Consider the following 22,806-nt stretch of genomic DNA (forward strand, 5'->3'; position numbering starts at 1 on the left):
TTTTACTGAGTGACACCAATGATTTTTCTGTTTGACCCACCGTAGCAACGAGGCCACGACATGGCACGAGCAAACACCCTACCTACACAATGCGGAGCATGACGAGTGCTAGGAGCGAACGAGTCGAGGCACGAGGGTGTAGGGGGTTGAGGCATAGATCAATGCAAGGTCGGATGAGAAAGGGAGGGACTGGAGGCAGTGAAGTTGGTGGGTCTCAGTTGCGACATCAATGGTACAGCATGAACCCAGCTTTGCCTCTACGCATGACGGCATTCCTGGGTCGTCGGGCTTTGTCTTGCAAGAAGAGGGACAAGGGGATAGCTTCTCCATATAAGAGCGCGCGCCAGAGCCTGGACTTCACCACTCTGTTGCTCGCCACCCCAATGTTGTGGGCTCTAGGTGAAATGATGAAGCCCACGCCAGCACCAGCTGTTGTCACTTTTTGACACCATGGCAGCGGAGGTGGAGATCAAGGCACACGCGGCGGAGTGGTGCGGATGTTTCTTCGATGGTGTCTGCTCGCACCACCAGGGGATGAGGAAGAAACAGAAGGCGGTGAGCGGGTTGGTCAACATTGGCGTGGAATAAGGATACGACCGTCGTTGCCACCACCCACGTTCTAATGCCGCGACGCACAATTTGATGGGGAAGTGGTTGAGAGAGGGAGAGGGAAGAGAAAGTGCATGAGGGAGCGAGATGAGAGATAGGGCCTATGAGCCCTAGATGTCAAGTCTATGTCATATCACTATCAGCATACCACGCAGGCATCTTAACTCAAGTTATGAAGATTTAGAACTCCCTAGCAAACATGCCCGTACGTTGCTACGGATCTACAGCTGAAGATCTTGAAATATTATCTATAAATAATATCTAGACCCTGTCTAAACGTATGAACTTTTTACGTACATTGATTCTTGATCTACTATGTCTGTATGTCAATTTTTTTCTACAACAGTGCTCGTGGAGATGTTGAAGTCACAACAAAAAGTACTGTCATAACTTGTCTTTTCAAACTTAACTGATGCACTTGTCCACGGAGGTGGAATCTTATTATATGAGTTTTGATTTCAGGTTTATGATTTTTTTAAATAAAAGGGTTATGTAAAATGACATCAAGAATGCAGCAAAGACATTACTTTACTGTTCCACCTTATTTTGTGTATGAGCACTCAGATCTTATCAAAGGTGAAATAAAGCTTATGAGTGACATCATGTGAATGAGAGCTAGTTTAGAAATTTTAGGCCCATATTCTACATGAGATTAAGACAACATTATTATATGGTTGCTTTGTATCCGGCGAGACTAAGGATAAGTATAATTAATTATGTTTATTAACAGCAAGTATTTATCTCCGACTTGTACAGGCAGCCATATGCTTTTCCTAATTAGAGAGACATGTTTCCTTCAGCTGAGTCGCCATGGAACCCAGTTGAATGTTACCATTTGACACGAATTTGAGCAATAATCATTTCAACAAACTGAGTACCACAAAAGAAGCACAATATCTTGAGAAATAATTAATATAAATGGTAATTTATACAGCACAGAAGAATAGTTCTAGACTTCTAGTCATTTCTCAGTGAGTAATGCTAGTAATTGCTGTTTTGGTTATGTCCACCTGCTGGTAGGAAATTGGTGGATATTGAATTCAAATGAATATATATTGTGGATAGATTAATACCTGCCCGGGGGCATAATCATGTACAATATTACAGGCTCCTTCTTCCGTTCTTGTTATTAGGCATTTCTACAAATAACTTGTGTGCAGTAGAGACAAGCTCGTCAGAGGGTGCAACGGCCATATGCACGGACAGAAGGGAGAGCTGCAGAGGCTGCTACCGCCGTCGGCGGCGAGAGTGCGTCTGTGGTTGAGGCGCTGCGCGGCTGCGTTGCCGCTGGCCCCGCCCGCCCCGTGCTCCAGGTGCTATGGCCGCCAAGAGGGCATGCCGCCTCCAGTGGCGGGTACACCGTCCGGGGACCTCGCCCCCACTGGCCGCAGGTCCCAGCCGCACCGCTCAGGACATCACCCCCGCCGGCCTGGGGAGCTCACCCCCGTCGGCTTCAGGCACTGGCCACACCGTCAGGGGACTCCCTCCCTCCAATCGCCGCCGGTTGCTGCTCGACGCTGCCCCTGCCTCGCCTTCCACCGGCGCCCCACCTCCAGCGCCTCCTTCGCTGAGGTGAGGAGGGGAGAGGACCTCCCTTCACACTCTCCCTTCTCCCCCTCTCCACAGCGGCAACGGGGGCAGGGGCATGGGGGCGGCGGTGGCAGCAGAGGCGACGCACCCTGAGTAGGAGGAAGGTGCGGCGCGGGGAGTAGGGGGGATCGGCCAGCCTCTCTGTTGAGGCTTGGGGTAGGGTCCGGGGGCGCGGATGAGGGAGCGCAAGCGGCGGACGGGTGGGAGAGAGACGAAAGAAAGGAGAAGCTTTTTCCCCTTTAACCCCCTCCCTTCTCCTTTTTCCACCCAAGCCCCCCTCTTTAGAATATGGACTGCCCAAGCCCCCCTCTTTAGAATATGGACTGCGGGTTGATTCTATAAAAGTTGAGGGACTTTTTTGCAAAATAACTATGGCAGATGCAAAAAAATGGCAGAACCATTACTTGCTTTAATATTAGGTATAGATATGGTACAATAAATTTGGAGACTATTATGTATTTTTTGAGTTTAGAAACATGGAAACACAACATTATAAGTTCAAGGACATGCGGTGGACTTTACTCTTAATGTAATCTCATTTGAACTCAGATGTAGCAGGGCACCTCAAGCAAATCCCTCTTTTACCTTTATCTGGCTATACATGTGACGGGTTCATAGACCCGGGGTCCCCAATGGGCTCGCTTTTCGACAAATACCTTACCCAACGAGAGGTGCAGTGATAATGCACGCCTGAGCCGGCCCAGATATGCAACACCAGGTCGAGACTATGATCCGGCCACCCACCGACGCCTCCGACCAAGAGGCCTTGTCGGGGCCGGGACCACAGTCCGACTCCGACCGAGCTCCCCCGACCGGGGATATGCCGGACTGACTCACACCGCTCCCCCGACCGACACGGTCGGGATCGACCAGGACAACCGACCGGGGACGCCCGCTCGGTATGGGCCCAGGGAGTAGGTGAAACGGATAAGGAAACACACTTAGGTCAACTACCGTATAGAAGACCGTACCTCGCCATGCCCTGCGCACGCACCGCACAGTGCTGTCGTGCGATGTCAGGTAGACACTGTGCTACCTGCCTGTGAGGGCGATGGTCATACCGTACTCGGCGACATAGGCAATGATAAGACTAGGCAGCGCCCATGCACCTTTTCTCTCCCTCTCTATGACTTGTAGGGTCACCCCCTTGAACTATAAAGGGGGCGCGATCTCTCTCCCTCGGGGGATGGGAGACTCTCTGGCTCTCTCGAGACACTCTGACGCTCATACGCACTCAAACACTCTCTCTAACACTTAGCACATGTTCAAACTCCCGTCACTCTTCTCTACTCGGACCAGAGCACGACCGGGTCTCGGACACCCTCTTCTCATCCCTTACTCGTTTGTACCCCCAATGCAAACTTCGAGTACCCTGGCTCAGGAATACAGTCGACCGACCGACCTCGAACTGGACGTAAAGCACGGTTCCTGAACTAGTATAAATCCTGTGTTATTGTGTGCTAGGCCATATCCAATCTAACGCATGGCAACACTATTAATATTTACTTATCGGTCAGATTCCGCACTGACAACATGTATCTCTTTTCATAGTTTTAGGATATTGGGATGTGTCCTATAGCAGGTCCTCTTTGCCCATTTTCCCTTTTTATCTCTCCGAACTTGTGAGACCAATATGTAGGTGGGTCAATCTGTTTTTACTTCTACTTTTCCTCCCACTCTTTCTTATTTCTCTCGCCTCTGCTCCATAGCACGAGATTGTAGATAATGGCGCTGGTGCAATGCAAGTGCTGAGGCTAGCCTAGCGCGAGATGAGGTGTACTTGCCCTGCCACAGACTGTGGCCGATAGGGCCACGCTGCCTGCTGTGGAGGGGCATTGAAGCATAGTGGAGTGTGCACGCAGTCGATGCAAACGCATTGAATGCAACAACAGTGGCCTGTACTTGCCCATAAGCCCCTTCTCTGAAGTGCAAAAAGGAGGGCTCGGGGCGAAGCAGCTAAGGGGGTGTTTGGCACGGAGGGGCTAAATTTTAACCCCTATCACATCGAATGTTTGGACACTAATTAGGAGTATTAAACATAGTTTAATTACAAAACTAATTGCAAAATCCCTAGGCTAAATCGCGAGACGAATCTATTAAGCCTAATTAGTTCATGATTTGACAATGTGGTGCTACAGTAACCATTTGCTAATGGTGGATTAATTATGCTTAATAGATTCGTGTCGCGATTTAGCCTAGAGGTTCTGCTATTAGTTTTGTAATTAGCTCATATTTAGTTCTCCTAATTGGCATCCGAACGTGTGATGTGACAGGGCTAAAGTTTAGCTCCTGACATCCAAACATCCTCTAAAATCCTTGGCCCACGAGGGGTTCGCTTGTACCACACGGGGCTAGGGATTAGTGTACGGGAGCATGGCCCCTTAACACGAGTTGTTGGGGGATTTACACCTGTTTCTCATAGTCGAACACCATGTGTGATTCCCTGAGGACCGAAGGCTTGCTAACATGGTGCCAAGTAGACATGAGCATTTTGCGGGTCGGGCTGGGTTGGCAAAAAAGCCCGATTCATTTCGGACCGAAAATTTGTGCTGACTAACTACCTATGGGTGTTGTCGGGTTGAGTTTTTGGATTAGGCTCGGGTCGAGCTCGGGCCACCTGTTCTTTTTTAGTTGGAAAATAAATAAAATTAATTGTTTGGGTGGGCTCGGGCTGGCCTGATTTTTTTCGGGTTTGATTTTCTCTGATCACGTCTGGCCTGGTAGATGGCGTGGGTGGGCCACGACCAGGCCAGGTCGGGTTTAAAATGCTCAGGTCTAGTGCCAAGTCATGAGGACTTGCCATGTGGCAGTTCATGTATCGTTGACAATGAGAAAAGGAGGAAAGCGGAGAGGGTTTCCCATTCTTTCAAGGAGAGAGGAGAATAAAAGAGTCTGAGAAAAATAAAGAGAAAGGAGATCCGAACCCATGATGGTAGATTATAAAGGAGTATAGTTTCTTAATCGACTGCAAATGCTCTATTGCTGCAAACACGTTCCATCCCGTCGATTGAGACAACCAGCAGGGCTGCTCACTCCGCCACAACCCGCGAGAGGCTACTCATATTGCTCAAGAGGCCGCATGCCATTGGCCCTGCTCGGATGCCGCGGCCATGGCTGAAGTCATGAACAACGGTGCCCTCTCCTGCGGACATAGAGAAGTGGCGGCAGAAGGCCGTATCCGGAGTGACGACGAGAATTTGGTAACAGCTCGTTCTCTCCTGATCTGTGAGCGGCGAAGTGTTGACGCAAAAAATCGGCCGGCGATCCCTCGCGCGCCACACACGAAGGCTTGGGAGATCTACTTAACTGAAGTGCAGATCCTAAGCTTCTTGAGGTTCGGGTGTATCAGTCAGTTTGACCATTCAACTGACAATGTGTGCGACGATGTTGTATCGTCTAATTAATAGAATCACGATGCTGAACCGATACAACACTTGGGCAATGTATGACGGCCTGTCGGTTGGATGATGGTATTAAAGTGCAATGAGCCGACGGCTAATGGTCGATGCGAGATAAAACAACAACCATTAAAGGCAGGCTAATTAAATCAATTAGATCTAGTCAGTGTCATGAGACGTATATTGAACTTAAACAAGGCAATACGGCTAAGAGGGCACTAACTTTAATCCATTAATCTAAACATAACAATGAGGACCACTTACAAGACGATTAAACTAACGGATCTAATTAATCATCATGAGATGATGATTGGACTTAACCAAGACAATACGGCTGAGAGGACGTTAACTTCGACCCATTAATAAAACAGACTAGTAGGTGGCAGCAAGACCAAGAATAAGAAACTACTGGCTATTGAAGCATGCTATGTTAATCACTTCATAATATGGCAATTAAAGCAATGTAACAGAGATCTTAATCAAGTCAAGATAACTTTGATTCTACCACATCTAGCAAAGAGGTCCTTACAAGACATGATGAGAATCGATAACTGGTAGGTGAATCTAGACGAAATCACAGTGATGCGCACGGTAATTAAAGCCTAGAACACCTGGTAATAGTTATTGACACTCACTATTGACACACTTTTACCCCTGTTTATCATCAATAATGACATGAATTTAATACCTAAATTATTAATTACATCTAATAAACTAGTTATTTTCACATATGCAATGTATTTTGGAGAATGTTATATTTTTGCAGGAAATTGGGTTTAAAAGCATATTTTTGGATAAAGCTCTGAACGAGCATTGAACCAGACGAAGACGAAGGTCAAAGAGCCCAGGAAGGGGCTAGGCTAATCGGCCTAGAGGAGCCCAGGCCGATTGGCCTTGCACCCTCTTGCGCCCCTGGTGCCCACCTTTGGCAAGCAATCCTCCAAAGTTACTTACGGACTAAGTTTATGAAGATATGACAAAGGCCAGCTCAGAATAAAAGAGAAACTAAAGAAGATCAAGCGAACATTTGGAAATTCATTGAAGATCAATCTCATCCCAAAACTATTGACGTGCTAGGCCCACATGCAAGTGAAAAGAAGATTCCAGAGCACTAGAGGATGCTTGGAGACGAAGCAGGACGCGAGGGGCCAAAAGGAAGGCCCAAGCCGATCGGCTGGACCCTCCTAGGCCAATTAGCCTGGGGGTTTCCTTCGCCCCCTCGCCTTTCAATTTGCCACGCGCTCTCTAGACTATAAATATCCTGAAAAATCCACCGAGTCCCATATGAAAGATGATGTACTCGACGTGAAGCAGCAGAGAAGCAGAAGGAGCTTGAAGGACACCTCTCCGGAGAGCCGAGGGCCGAGGAGTTATCGGGGGTTAGCGTAGGCAAACCTCTGCCGGCATGATCACCCTGCGAGGAAGATCACGCTGGAGTTCTGGAGCTAGAAGTCATCAAGATCAAAGTAGGATCCCGGTGGTGATCTTGTGATGTACAATCATTCATGGTGAAGTAATAGATGTGTTCATGTTCTTAGCGATCTAAGTATCTCATTTGATGGTTTTATGCTTTATCGGGTTTGCTTGCTTTTCAATCTATGAATCGATGATAGATTGCCTAGGGTGTTCTTGTGGTCGTGGTGACCAGATTTGCATGCCTGTTCTACCGATGAGTACGACATGTTCTTATGATCATGCCCTTAGCCTGCTTGCGCTGATAGAGGTGATCCTGATAGGATCTTTCTTGTGTAAGGTGGAGGGTTTCAGGATCCGGACCGGAGATGTAGATTCAAAGACGCTTTTTACTAAGATCGTATCTGTGTTGCATTACTATCCATGCTCAGAATTACAACATATGCATAGTCTAGGTTGTTATAGATTGGTTACCTTTGCTCTATGTATTATCTATCTGTACATGCTTAGTAGATTGGATCTGAATCTTTCATAAACACCAAGTTAAAACTAACAATGCTAGTTGAAATAGATCTTGTGCTATAAGTTCCACGGATTGATAAACCTTGGGGGAATACTCTGAGGGAACAGCTACAACTGATCCGTACGCTTGCGGTTTACAAATTATCATGCAAACAACCGTCAACAATGGTGATGCTTGCAAGCGAACCGTAGATCAATGCAATGCAACCATGTTCATCGAAGAAGTCGCCGGTAGAAATGGATCTTAGAGCTTGCTGGAGATCAAAGTCGATGCAGCCCCGCTTGCCAGAAGAAACTTATCGAGAAGCTACATTACTCCTACTCCTAAAGGTGGCGCTAGGCCGAAAAGGATAAGTGTGTTTGTGTATTGATCGAGAGATAACCCTTTACAAGGTCTACAGATACATATTTATACCGTGAAACTAACAGAGTCAGAACCAAACATGACTAGCTAACTATAGAAATCTTAACTAAACAAAGGAAATATTAAGATACATGCACTCTATTCACTTACGTAGAATCCTCGCTGATGAAGCTTCCTTATCCGACTCATCCGCAAAGAGACTGATCCACATGCATGATAATCTTAGTAATCTTCTTTATTTTAATCACCTTGCATGCATGTACTGACCCTTCATTCTAGCACCGTGGCCAACCAACCCACGACATCACCACTACCTTGGCAGCCTGCGGTGTTCCGGAAGTATCATAGTATCGGCGGCGACGGGAGCGTCGTCTTGCCATCCTCAACAGCACCACGATTTTGCCCTTGCCGTTAGCCATGAAGACAATCTCGTCGTGTCGTGCCCGCGCAAAGCCCCATCTTCCTCAATATATCGGCTCCGACTCAAACCCTAGCAGCCTATGGTGTCGTTGTTCTCTTGGTGCCGTTCTCGCATTCCGGCGGCCTCATGGTGATGTCGTCATCAGTTACACTGCGTACACCTTCTGCATGCACTTTCTTTATTCTAGGTTTTATGGGATTTTATCAGCTAAAATCCGGTGTCAACACAGGTCCCCCTAGTTTGGAGTATGAATGTTCATGCTTCAAACTTTGTAAGTCCAACGTCTTGAATCTTTTGGCCAATAAAATCTTTTTGATCGCTTCATGGACTTGATACCAAGACTTTTCTATTGCTGCTCTTTCATAGCTAATGTTCCTCTTCAAGCTTCTTCTCAAGTAAATTCAATCACTTAATTTTTCCTCCTCACTTTTTAACCCATTATGCTGCCCAGGAAGAAACCGATGATGAAATCCCAATTGTGAGTAATATCGGCCGTCCAATTGATTTTGGTCCGCCGACTCGTACGCCGATCCTGGGAGCCGATGCCCCACCTGTGTCTACTCTCCTCAAAGGCACCTCTTCTTTCAGCAAACGCAAATTGCCCCAAGGATAGAGATTAAAGGAAGAAGAGTCTGCCCATTGGATCAGCATTAGGGGTATGTCCTTTATATTCTCCATATTCCTTTAAATGTCCTTCTTGCTAAATCTTCTTTTGCTCTAGAAACTTATGGACCCAGCATCGGCCTCCCCCGTAGAAGATGAAATCTTGAAGGGACAACATGATCCAGTCCAAGAGGAACCAATTCATGTAAAAATCCATATTGAAATAATCAACATTCACTATTTTATCATATGTCAATTCATAACCTTTTTTGCGGGAAGAGACAGACCACCAAGAATCTACCAGCCATCCAGAGGCCATTCCGTCGGCTTCGATGTCACCTAGGAATCCTCCCAACTCCCCAAGGTTTGCAGCCCGATGAAAAAAAATCTCAAGCCGATGTCCTCTTGCAGTAACAAATCCCTACCTAGGTATGAATTTTTTGCCCTTAACAGCAACACTTTTTCAACAAACAGCTACTCATCCTGATCAATCTGCCAAGTTGACAAGCTATCAACATCAGCCCTCTTTTCCTTCAGCATTGATGAGTATGTTGACGATGAAGAGGTTAGTTCAAGCCAAAAGAACACCCAATTGTCGTCGGATGTCCAGAACCAACTATACACAAGATGCTTCAGTTTTGTTGGAACACTCAAAGCCGATTCAGAAGCTGTATAGGCAAATTAGAAACCATCTGGCCCCAGACTTAACAGCAATGCTAACCCCAGCAACTTTTATTGAGTCAAACTTCCTCAAAGTTCATGCAGCTCAGAAGCGCATAGCCGACAGGCAGGCTAATCAACAAGCTATGCTCCAACTTGAAACCGGTCGTCAAAGGGTTAAAGAACTCAAGCAGCAGGCTGACAACCTGGCGGCTTCTTCTTCTACTACTGCGGGGAGAAATATTAATGACCTCCTTACGCTCCCTAATCAACGGTCATAAGGGCCAGGGCCCACCCCCGGCACTCGTAATCTCCACTAACCAAAACACACCCCGGAGGTACCTCGCTCCGCCTCGCCCGACCCCAGGCGCAAGGGGTTGGACGCGCCGGACCCCTCGAAGCAAGTTTCCACCTTGCCCAAAGGCATGTGCAGGCATCAAATGGAGGCACAGGTCCTGTGGATCCCCATGATCTCGCCAAAACATAACCGATGGGACGCGCACGCTCCAAGATACGGTTCTAACACATGGAGAGGTGTCGCATTCTTCGACGTGACCTGTCGGAATGATGGGCTGCACATTGCTACCACGACAGCACAGGACTATGACTGCACCGCCTTATCCCTTTGCGACACCTGTCATAGGGCACTCATCGCCTATGCCGTCTACCGAAGGAGGGCAAACCGCCTGGTTTCCTACGCAGCCTGGCAAGAAGTGCCCATCAACCGTACCGCCCTGTCAGAACATATGGCTATAGTGGTCGGTCGCCTCCTGCCACTTACACGGCTACAGTGACCGGTCGTCACCACCAACTTGCACGGCTACAGTGGTCAGCCGCCATATGCGACTCGCGTGCTCGGCTACAGTAGCCGACCGCCGAATCATCGATGGGACCCAGAGGGAGAAGTTGGGCTCGATCCCCAAATATCCCTCGCACATCGCGACAAACGCCGTGATGTGTTGGACGCTGTTGGGGTTGAGGTGCTGCAGCTCGATGTCGTAGTAGTGCAGCAGCCCTCGGAAGAAGCAGCTTGGGGGAATCGCGAACCCCCTCTCATGGAAGTGCGCGAAGGAGACCACGTACCCGTCCGCCGGGTGCAGCTCGGCCTCATTCCTGGGAAACCGCCACTCATTCATGGCAGTCCTATCCCAAAGAAGACCCTTCTTCACGAGGCCGGTCGCGCGCGCGGTGTTGAAGCTTGACGGAGACCACAAATCCATCGCCGAGAATAGGGAAGTTTCATCGGCGGCGGCGAAAGAACGACTGCTTCGGCTCGAAAGGAGACAAAGAGTAGGCAAGGAAGCGAGAAAGCTAAAGGCAAGTGCGGGGTGAAACCAGCAAGGAAAGCTCTTTCGCTTTATAAGGGGCGCGCAGCGGACGAGAGACGAACCGATTGCATTTATTGCGACGTCAGGTACATCCCATCACCCTCATATTTTTTTCAAAAACCGTGCGCACGATCCCGTTCTAACCGTAGGGAACGCCGCGCCTCCTCACCCCACGCGCCCGGCATTATCTGCCGCTTCGCATCCTGGAGGTCATGTGCACAAACATCGCCCACAAGCGGCACAAGGCCCGCTTCAGGTAGAAAAGGGATATAGAGCTAAAAACGCTCTTACGGCCCATTATGATCCAGGGGTTCGAAGGCTGGCCCTCCCGAGGGTTCGACATCCACCCCAGGACACTTCCCGAGTAAGGGGTGAGACGGGACGGGTCCGCTAGCAGCCTCTACCCTGGCGAACGAAAGCCAAGGGCGTCCCAACCTCACGTTCGAGTCCCGAGTGGCAATTAAGTTCATGGTTTTTCCCCGAAGAAAGGCAACGAGCCCCCGAATCCAGTCGAACGGACCCGGTAACTATATGAACTGGTCGTCCGGAACCAGAAGTACGCCACCAGCTTGGCCCAGGCCGGATCCCCCCATAACGGGGACCCGGGCTCCACTCGAACTGACCCGTTAGCAGCTCACCGAGCACCATGGTTCGTCTGACGAGGATAACATGGCACAGCTCAACCCCTCCATCCAACCGAACGGACACTTGAGGGGCAACAATTAAAAGATGATCCGACCTCTCGATCGGTCTCCTGCAGCGCGCGGGGGCTCAGGGGCTGGAATCGCAAAGAAATGGCCATGCATGTGGTCACGTTCGGTCATCAGGCAGGAGTGATAAGTGGAACGATGGGAATTTGCCTGAAACTCCCCGATCAGGCCAACAGCGAAACGTTTTCCCTGACCAAACCCAGCTACGGGTTAGACAAAGACTCCAAAGAAACACTCTGCCCAAAGCCAATCACAGCCTCTGGAGGAGCACCTCGCTCCACCAGAGGCTCGGGGGTTACTATCGGGGAGAAATATTAATGACCTCTTTACGCTCCCTAATCAACAGTCGTAAGGGCCAGGGCCCACCCCCGGCTCATTTTGTAACCCCTGTGTCCTCCTTACACTATAAAAGGGGGACCAGGGGGCCCGAGGGAAGGGGTCCGGACGATGGAAACAAACGCACACAACAACTCTCATAGAATCCTAGCGCTCAAGACACTTTGAGCATCGGCAAACACTCATAGAGACCTGGGAACCAGCTTCCCTCTCTCGCCTGTTTGTAGCCCCTACTGCAAACTCGGTACGAGTAACACGAGCAGCCACCCACACTGGACATAGGGCTATTTCTGCTAGAACCAGTCTAAATCCTCGTGTCCTCCCGTACAACCATCCGAGCCTAACGCGCAGAGAAAACAAATTTACTAAGCCGGTAGTCTTGACCCGTGATTCTTGACACCGATAGCTGCATAATAGACTATAAAGGAATTGGAAATCACACAAGATCGGTTGATGCAAGAACTAGATCAAGTCAACCGAGACATTACAGCCACCAAGAGCCAAATTAATATTTATCCCAATGCAATCCAGAAAAAGAAACAGCCAAATTGATATTTATCCCAACGCAATCACGAAGAAGAAAGAAGAGTTGACGGCTTTTATTAAGCAAGTACACCCTCAACACCAAAGCATAAGCCAAGTGTCAGGATTGGATGAGGAAGACCTTAAGCTGATAGTATAGCCAACATAGAACAAATCCACCTGCGTGCGATTGAGGCCATCGAGAAGGTCTTGTAAAAGATAATTTATTTCCCTTATATCAGCCTTCACATAACTCTTGTGTGTTTGGCTTACTTTTAATGTCTTAGCGGTAAACAAAATCACGTATCTACCCAAATGCTAGGATAGTACTTTTGCAAATATCTTCCATTTAAGGCCTTTGCAAACACTTCTTCTTCAAGGGTCTCTAGAATTTATGCATTTTCAGAAACACAACGATTCACTCGATAGAGTCCTTCCCAATTAAGCAACCCTTTTCCAAATTTATTATCTTTAGTTCCTACCGGTAACACCATTTTCCAAATTAGCTCCCCTTCTTGAAAACTTTTAGGCACCACCTTCTTCTTGTAATATTTGACAACTCGAACCTTATCTACTTCGATCCGTTCCAATGCAATCAGCCAACGATGAACCAAGTCTTCCAATGCATCTTTCATTAAACCATAATATTCATCGGCCGATAGCTGGTCTTGATTACCAATCTTTCTTGATCCAGTCTTGATTTTCCAAGGTGATACTGCTTCATGCCCGTAGACCAACTGATAAGGCAAAACTTTAATGGCTCCATGATAAGCCATACGATATGCCCATAATGTGTCATTCAAAGTTGTGTGCCACATTCTAGGAGTATCGTCAATCTTGCACTTTATTACTTGATCATACTTTTATTGGAAGCTTCTGCCTGACCATTAACTTGAGCATAATAAGACGAAGAATTTAATAGCTTTATCTCCCAATCCATCAGCAAACTCCCCAACCTCTCCGGACATAAACATTGATCCTTGATCAGTTTTAATAGTTTGAGAAATGCTGAATTGATGAATAATATGTTCCTTAATAAAATCTATGACATTGCTCGAACTAGCATTCTTCAAAGGAATTGCTTCCACCCATTTCGTAAAATAATCCATAGCCACAATTATAAACTTGTGACCTTAGCTTGATGATGGATAAATTTGGCCGATGAGATCAATTCCCCATCCCTTAAACGGTCAAGGTTTGATAATTGGGTTCATAGTCGACGCTGGTGCCCTCTGAACATTTCCAAATTGTTGACACTCTTGGAAACCCTTATCATATTTGAAGCAATCCTCCAACATCGTCGGCCAATAATATCTAGTTCTCAATATCACCCATCGCATTTTATGAGCCGATTGACGGGAACCACAAATTCCCCCGTGTACTTCATCCGTTGTAGACTTAGCTTCTTCTCAACTTAAGAATTTCAAAAGTACTCCATCAATCGTCCAATAATACAAGGACTCATCAAGCAATACATATTTGTTAGCCTTGTAAGGTAACTTCTTGGTAACCTTTTGGGAATGATTTTTCAAGTAATCAATTATCTCTTTCCTCCAATCACCAACTCGATCATCTGTAACATCCATAATTTGTTCTGTTGGTCGGTATCCTGACGCCATCTGAGCTAGCCGATTGGTGTCTCCATTTTTCTCTCGAGGGATGTGGTGCAATGATACAATCCCAAACTCCAATAATTGTTTACAATCATTGAAGTATTCTTGCAACAAATCAACTTTGCATTCATAAATCCCTAGCAATTGATTGATAACCAACAATGAATTGCCAAAAATCTCAACGATGTCGGCTCTTGATCCTTTCAATATATGGAGTCCCTTCAATATCGCCTCGTACTCAATCTGATTGTTGGTCATGCCCTTCTTAAACAAAAAAGGAAACTCAAATGTTGCCCCCCGAGGCGACACAATATATAAGCCGACACCATATCCTTTGTCACATGATGATCCATCAAAGAATAAAACCCAAGGCACTAGCTCAATCATGTTCTACTGATTCATCCCGATGATGTACGATAAAATCAGCCACAGCCTGAGCCTTAACAGCCTTAGCCAATTCGTACCGTAAGTCAAACTCCGTTAGAGCCAAAATCCATTTGCATATCCTTCCTTTCATGATAGAAGCCGACAACATATACTTAACCATGTCTGCTTTGCATACCACCATACACTCGGAGGTCAGTAGATAATGACGTAACTTCGTGCATGAAAAAAATACAGGCATAGATATAATTTCTCGACAGGTGGATTCCTGGTTTCAGCATCTAAAAGTCTTCTGCTTAAATAAAAGATGACTCGTTCCTTCCCATCAACTTCTTGAACCAACACCGATCAGATTGTTTGATCATCAGCCGATAAGTATAACTTGAACGGCCGGTCCGGTTGCGCCGGAATCAAAACTGGCGTTGATTTTAAATATTTTTTGATTTTGTCTAGCACAACCTGTTGCTTCTCTCCCCAAACAAACTCTACCCGGTTTTAACTTCAACAACGGCATGAATGGCTCAATACATGTTGACAAGTTAGATATGAACCTCCTGATAAAGTTGACTTTTCCAATTAGAGATTGTAACTCTATCTTGTTTGTTGGTGGAACAATAGTATTGATAGCTTTGATGCTCCTCTAGCCAACTTCAATTCCTCTTTCATGCACCATGAAACCCAAAAATTCTCCAGCGATACACTAAAAGCACACTTGTTTGGATTCATGTTTAAACCATGCTTCCTTGTGCATTCCAATGTTTCGCGTAAATCGGCTAAATGTTCCTCAGGGGATTTAGATTTGACCACCACATCATCAATATATATCTCCACAATTCTACTGATAAGACTATGAAAAATATAATTCATAGCTCGTTGGTAGGTCGCACCAGCATTCTTTAAACCAAAGGTCATAACTACCCCCTCATAAAGTCCAAGAGCTCCAGGACATAGGAATGCAGTCTTTTGAATGTCTTCTTCTGCCATCAATATCTGATTGTATCCTGCATTTCCATCCAAAAACTCAAAATCTTATGACCTAACGCTACATCAACCATTGTATCCGCAACTAGCATAGGATACTCATCCTTTGGTGTGGCTTTATTCAAATTGCAAAAATCTACATAGGCTCTCAACTTTCCATTCTTTTTGATGATAGGAACAATATTCGAAACCCACTCCGCATACATGCAGGGTCTGATAAATTTAGCTTCATATAGCCGGGTAATTTCAGCCTTAATATCCTCCAATAGCTCCGCTTTAAACCTTATAGCTGGTTGTTTGAACGGCCGAGGTTGTTTGAACGGCCGATAGCCCGGCTTAATAATAGGTAGCCGATGTTCTACGATCGACCGGCTTAACCCTAGCATTTCACAGTATTCCCAAGCAAAACAATCTCGATATTCCTTAGACAATGCTATCAACTTTTGCTTGAATTCAGGATGTAATTTGGAACTTATAAACGTCGGCCTTGGCCTATCACCTATCACCTGGTCCTATTCAATCTCTTCCAAAAGGTCAGTCGACGTAAAACCTTATCCGAACTTTCCTTCAATGTCATCAGTTGCAGCATCCATTAGGACTTCCTTTGACGAGTCGACTATTTGAATCGGCTTAATTTTTAACGATTGGTCCCACTAGGCGTGCCAAGAATGTGTTGATGCGAAAAATCAGCCGGTGATCCCTCGTGTGTTGCACACGAAAGCTTGGGAGATCTGCTTAACTCCAGTGCAGGTCCTAAACTTCTTGAGGTTTAGGGCGTGCCAACCAGTTTGACCATTCAACTGACAAGGTGTGTGACGACGTTGTATCGGCCAGTTAATAGAACCACGATGTTGAACCCATACAACACTTGGGAAAATAAGATGTATGATGGCCTGTCGGTTGGATGATGGTATTGAAGTGCAATGAGCCGATGGCCGATGCGAGATAAAACAATAGCCATTAAGATTCCCCGTTTATCATGCGCAGGCTAATTAAATCAATTAGATCTAGTTAGTGTCATGAGACCTATATTGAACTTATTGCAATATGGCTGAGAGCGCACTAACTTTAATCCATTAATCTAAAAGCCTATCACGTAACAATGAGGACAGCTTATAAGCCGATTAAACTAACAGATCTAATTAATCATCATGAGATGTACATCGAACTTAACCAAGACAGTACGATTGAGAGGACATTAACTTTGACCGTTAATAAAACAGACCAGTAGGCAGCAGCCAGGCCAAGAATAAGAAATTATTGCTATTGAAGCATGCTCTATTGATCTCTTAATAATATGGCAATTAAAGCAATGTAACAGATCTAGAAAATACGCTCGTCGATAGATCTTAATCAAGGCAAGATAACTTTGATTCTACCACATCTAGCAAGAGGATCTTACAAGACATGATGAGAATCGATAACTGGTAGGTGAATCTAGACAAAATCACAGCGATGTGCCCGGTAATTAAAGTCTAGAACACCTGGTAATGGCGACGCTTGCAAGCGAACTGGAGATCGATGCGATGCAACCATGTTTGTTGAAGAAGTCACCGGTAGAGACGGATCTTAGAGCTTGCTGGAGATCGAAGTTGATGTTGCCCCGCTTGCTAGAAGAAACTCATCAAGAAGCTACATTACTCCTCCTAAGGGTGGCGCTAGGCTGAAAAGGATAAGTGTGTTTGTGTATTGATCTATACCTATTATTAAAGCGAGTAAGGTCTCTGCCAGCTTTTTTCGTACGTTGTGGTCATTTTGCAAAAAAAAACCCTTAACTTTTTAGAAATCAACCCGCAGTCCAAATGCTAACAGATTGGGGGCTCGGATGGAAAAAAGAGGGAAGGGAGGGGGTTAAGGGAAAAAGGCTTCTCCTTTCTCCACAACAGAGAAGTGCAGGAGGGGATTGGGCGCGGGCGGCGGCCGGAGCGGGGCGCCCCGCTACTGCCCCTCGCGGCCTCGGCGGCAAGGTCGGCCGGGCGCTTGGCGACGGTGGCGGAATCGCATGCTACTACGGGGGCGAAGGCCCGTAGCCGTGGTGCGGCGGCGACCACGCCTGATCCTGCGGTGGTGGAGGCCCGTAGCCCCGTGGCGGTTGAGGCGGCGCCTCCTTCTGCGGTGGTGGAGGTCCGTATCTGTGGGGCGGTGGGGGGTGGTGGAGACCGCCACAACGTGCTCCCTGAAGACGAACTCTTCTTTCCTCAGATCCGCGGCTCTCTCCGAGATCCAGTCCTTCTCCACGCGTGCACACGTCGACCTTCCTCTCCTGCTAGGTCTCTACACCGCCGCCTCCTTCCCACCTCGTCGCACAGAAGGTCTGCGTTGGCGTCTACAGGGGTGTCATCACCAGCTAGATCGACGAGCTCACCGCCGAGACCGCCACCGCCATGACCGCCTCGCACCTCGACTACGCATCGGTGACTGATCTGCTCGTTCCATAATTCAATCGTCTGCGAGATTTTTTTGATCTGCTGCTAGAGCAACTCGATTGGATAATTATTGACTACTTTTGCCTTTTCCTCCTTTGCTCTGTGAAGCTGGCAGGGAGGATCGCCATCTCCAACCTGCACAAGAACACCATGAAGTCCTTCTCAGAGACGTACGATGACTTCATTTTTCTTGTCTACTCTAGGAGGAGAGTTTGATTATCTGTGTCATGATTTGTTCTATTAATCTCTGTATGCAGGATAAAGGTTTTGTATGTGCATTGCGATGAGAGGTCTGGCTTGATGGCTCCCATGATTGTTGATGATGTCTACGAGATCATAATGAAGGTGCGATGCATGGGCTAAGGGTCCAACAATTTATTAGAGCAAAAAACATGTATCATCTTTCTTGCCATTTCGATAGTTTGTGTGTTTTACTGTTTAAACTTTCTGCGATAGCTTATCATTGGAATGCTGTAATTATGATCCGATATGGTTCTTTTGGTGCTTAATTTTATGCAAAAAAACAATGAAATATAGATGAAATACTATTTGTGGTTGTAATTTACACTGGTGCATCTGTGTACTTAGTTTATTTTATTTCTGACTAACTCCTCTTTTCTTATAGTCTGACTCATGGAACTAAGCACTCAACTTTTGACTTCTGCATAACTTCGGAATGCTGCTTGCTTGGACAATGAGATAAAATATGACCAAGATTTCGACTATGATTATTTTGGTTTTAAGACACTTGAGAGGTCTTATCTGTTGAAACCTGGTGGAAAGGTCGCGGAAAGGCCGCAGGATATGTTGATGAGAGTTTCTGTTGGCATAGATAAGGATGATATTGAATCGGCTGTCAGAACATACCACATGATGTCTCAGCGCTGGTTCACTCATGCTTCCCCGACCCTTTTCAGTGCTGGCACTCCAAGGCCCCAGGTACTGCAGTGCCACCTTCAATCAAAAATGTTTTCAGTGTGGAGTGTGGACTGTTAACTTATGCATTTAATCTCATCCTTCTATTTAATGTTGCGCAGCTAAGTAGCTGCTTCCTTATCTGCATGAAAGATGATAGTATTGAGGGAATTTATGATACTCTCTCAGAATGTGCTATGATAAGCAAATGCGCTGGAGGAATTGGTGTCTCAATTCACAATATTCGAGCTACTGGGAGCTACATTCGAGGAACAAATGGTACTTCTAATGGAATTGTTCCTATGCTACGTGTTTTCAATGATACTGCATGTTATGTTGATCAAGGTGGAGGCAAGAGAAAAGGTAGGTAGCATCAGTAAGTCAGCCTGGTCCTATTTACATGATTGCTGAGGATTTCTTACAAATACCTTTCGTTAGGTGCATTTGCTGTTTATTTGGAGCCCAACATCTTGATATCTTTGAGTTTCTTGATATAAGAAAGAACCATGGAAAGGTAAAAGCTCTTGAACAATAGCACACATTCTTGAAAATTGCCAGCTGCGATTGAATACATTTTGACAATTGATTACTGTCGAATTGCACTATATATAAGTGCTTGGCATGCGATTACATTAGATTGCCTCATCTGTGAAAAGTTTTTTATGTGATATTTATAGGAGGAGAATCGTGTAAGGGATCTTTTCTATGCTCCGTGGGTTCCTGATCTGTTCATGGGAAGGGTACAACGCAATGAACTGTGGTCACTGTTTTGTCCCAATGAAGCTCCAGGTTTGGCCGATTGCGATTGCTAGGGAGATGAGTTTCAGAATCTGTACGATAAATATGAAAGAGAGGTAAGCTGGATGCTGCACCTGTATATACAATTTTTTCAAGGTGACCAAAGATATATAATAACCCAGCTATGTGATTTCAGGGCAAGGCAAAGAAAGTGGTTGCAGCACAGGCCCTCTGGTTTGATACTCTGAAGGCACAGATAGAAACTGGAACGACGTATAAGCTTTATAAGGTATTAAATTCATAAGGACACAATTGTTCAAATCATAAGGGTGCAATTGTTCTCCTCTAAATATGCCATTCTTTTATCACATATGCCCTTTTTTACTGAAAAACGTGAAGATCTGGCTCTAAAAAGTTTATGATATGCAGGATAGTTGCAACAGAAAAAGTAACCAACAAAATCTTGGCACAATTAAGTCTTCCAATTTGTGTACTGAGATAATTGAATACACAAGTTCTGAAGAAACTACCGTATGCAATCTAGCATCAATTGCCTTACCACGTTTTGTGAGGGAAAAGGTACATGCCGGCATCTTTTCAATTATTTGGTTTGTTAGTTGTAATTAGCTTAACTTACACTTGCGCATGTTTCAGGGTGTTCCTATTGAGTCCCATCCAGCTAAGCTTGTTTGTAGCAGTGGGTCAAAAAACATAGATAATTCGACTTTGATAAACTAGCTGAGATTTGTCTACCTCACATTTCAAGTGGATGTACGATTCCGCCTTACCAATCTGAATAATACGAACATAATGTTGACTAACAGATTACTTCGATGGTTACATGTAATCTCAACAAAATCATTGATATTAGTTATTATCCCCATTGAGAATGCAAGGAGGTCAAATATAAGGCGCAGGCCAATTGGGATAGGTGTTCAAGGATTGGCAAATACTTTTATTCTACTTGGAATGCCATGAATTGGTGATTGGCGAGGAGATATTTCCGGGCTCGCGAATGACGGAACGGTGATTGTGAAGCGAAGACAACATATTACGAACAATCGAATAATAACGTGAGAGCAAGTAAAGACCCGTAGCAACGCACGGGCATTTCTGCTAGTCAAGACATAATCCTTTACAAGCTCTACAGGTACATATTTATACTCTGAAACTAACAGAGTTCGAACCAAACTTGACTAGCTAACTATAAAAATCTTAACTAAACAATGGAAATATTAAGATACATGGACTCTATTCTCCCTTACGGGGAATCCTCGCTGATGAAGCTTCCTTATCCGACTCATCCGCAAAGAGACTGATCCGCATGCATGATAATATTAGTAATCTTCTTTATTTTAATCACCTTGCATGCACATACTGACCCTTCATTCTAGCACCATGGCCGCCCACCCCACGACATCACCGTCACCTTGGCAGCCTGCGGTGTTCCGGGAGCATCGTAGTATCGGCGGCGATGGGAGCGCCGTCTAGCCGTCCCCAGTAGCACCATGGTTTCGCCCTTGCCGTTGGCCATGAAGACAATCTCATCGTGCCGTGCCCGCGTAAAGCCCCATCTTCCTCAATATATAGGCTCCAATGCAAACCCTGGCAGCCTACAGTGTCGTCGTTATCTTGTGCCGTTCTCACATTCCGGTTGCCTCATGGTGACGTCGTCATCAGTTACACTGCGCACACCTTCTGCATACACTTTCTTTATTCTAGGTTTTGTGGGATTTTATCGGCTAAAATCCGGTGTCAACACGAAGGCCTCGAGTAAGGAGGCTTCAAGCAGAGGAGGCGTTAGGCGGGGAGGCTTAGCTGACGCAACCTCGGGCAGCGCCAGCTTAGGCCACGTGGATCTTTTGTGACTAATGATGAGGCTTGCTCTAGCGGCGGGTGGATCTTCGGCAGGGGAGATTGATGCCCAATAGAAGAGGGCAAGCGTGAGCAGGGAGCCAAGAATGATGTGGTGGTGAGGCTGAATGGCTGATAGATGAGGTGGGAGAGGGTTTGGGGTGCTGGTGGTGTCTTGGGACCTTGGGTTTGAGCTCAGCCTAAAGACACGTTGCAAGACACTACCACGCGCCACACCTCGGTGATCCTTGGTGCGATAGAAGCTGGGGTGTCCTCCACCTCTGACAGGCTCAAGTCCGCTAGCCAAGACATCAACAACCTTGGTGCCCCTGACGGGCTTGTGGGAGCAATGACAGTGTGGTAGAGGTGGGCGGCGCTAGGCTTGGGGCGCGGTGTGGCTCAATGGCGCTCAGCTGCTCGGGTGGATGTAAGAGAGAGGAGGCACGAAGAAGATAGGTGGACCTGACGTACGCACAGTCAGTATGCCACGCAGTCAGTTTAATGCGAGTAACAATGATTTGAATCTCATGTGAGCCTATTTGCAAGTTTGGGGATCTAATAATGTGCATTTGGGAGTTTGGGAGCTGGATGGCTCTCCATGCCAATTTTGTGAATCGGCGGTGCACTTTACACTTAATATTACTAACGCATGTTTTACGTCTTAGCTATGTGAATTCAAAGATACCGAATGTAGCCTTTTTCTTATCCGGGAATAGTGTCTCTTGCGTGTTATACACTACCCGGCACTTTGCCGTGTGTTTTTATGTTTACCGAGTGTTTTACCTTGAGCACTCGGCAAGGAACCTTGTTGTCGAATTCTATCAAAAATACACTCGGCAAAATAATTACACTCGGCAAAATAAATTTGCGGAGTGTCTGTCTTCAGCAAACTGTTGCTTTGTCGAGCCTCCTAGGTTGGACACTCGCTAAAGTTTGATTTGCCGAGTATTCCATATTAGACACAAAGGTATTTTACTAAATATCTACACGGACGGCCCCAGGCCTCAGCTCATGCAGAGCCGCCCCCCTTCCCCTCCCTCACGCCCTCAGGCCTCCAACGATCCGCACCCCCCACCCTCACGCCAGAGCCGCCCCGGCCCCCTCCCCTCCCTCCCTCACCGGCGGCGCCCCACCCCTCCCCTCCCTCACCGGCGGCGCCGCCCACCTCCCCTCCCTCTCCGCCGCCGCCCCCTCCCCGGATCCGGCGGCGGCGGGCTGTTGGTGGCGGCGGGCGTGGTGGCGTCGGCGGGCTGGTGGTGGTGGCGGCGGCGGTGGTGGTGGCGTCGACCGTGGTGGTGGCGTGGCGTGGCTGGTGGTGGTGGCGGCGGCGGTGGTGGTGGCGTCGGCGGGAGGCAAGGGTGGCGGCGGCGGCGTCCTCGCCGGAGACCGTTCCGGGGGCCATTTCGACTAAGCTCGGGC

The 22,806-nt window shown here is 46.8% G+C and overlaps 1 pseudogene; it reads left to right on the plus strand.

Annotated features, from left to right (window-relative positions):
• The first annotated feature begins 450 nt into the window (after nt 1-450).
• Nucleotides 451-20,545, plus strand: LOC101761832 (annotated as a pseudogene).
• The last annotated feature ends 2,261 nt before the right edge of the window (nt 20,546-22,806 follow it).

The sequence above is a fragment of the Setaria italica genome, chromosome VII, assembly GCF_000263155.2.
Source record: "Setaria italica strain Yugu1 chromosome VII, Setaria_italica_v2.0, whole genome shotgun sequence".
In the NCBI taxonomy this organism is placed as follows: Eukaryota; Viridiplantae; Streptophyta; class Magnoliopsida; order Poales; family Poaceae; genus Setaria; species Setaria italica.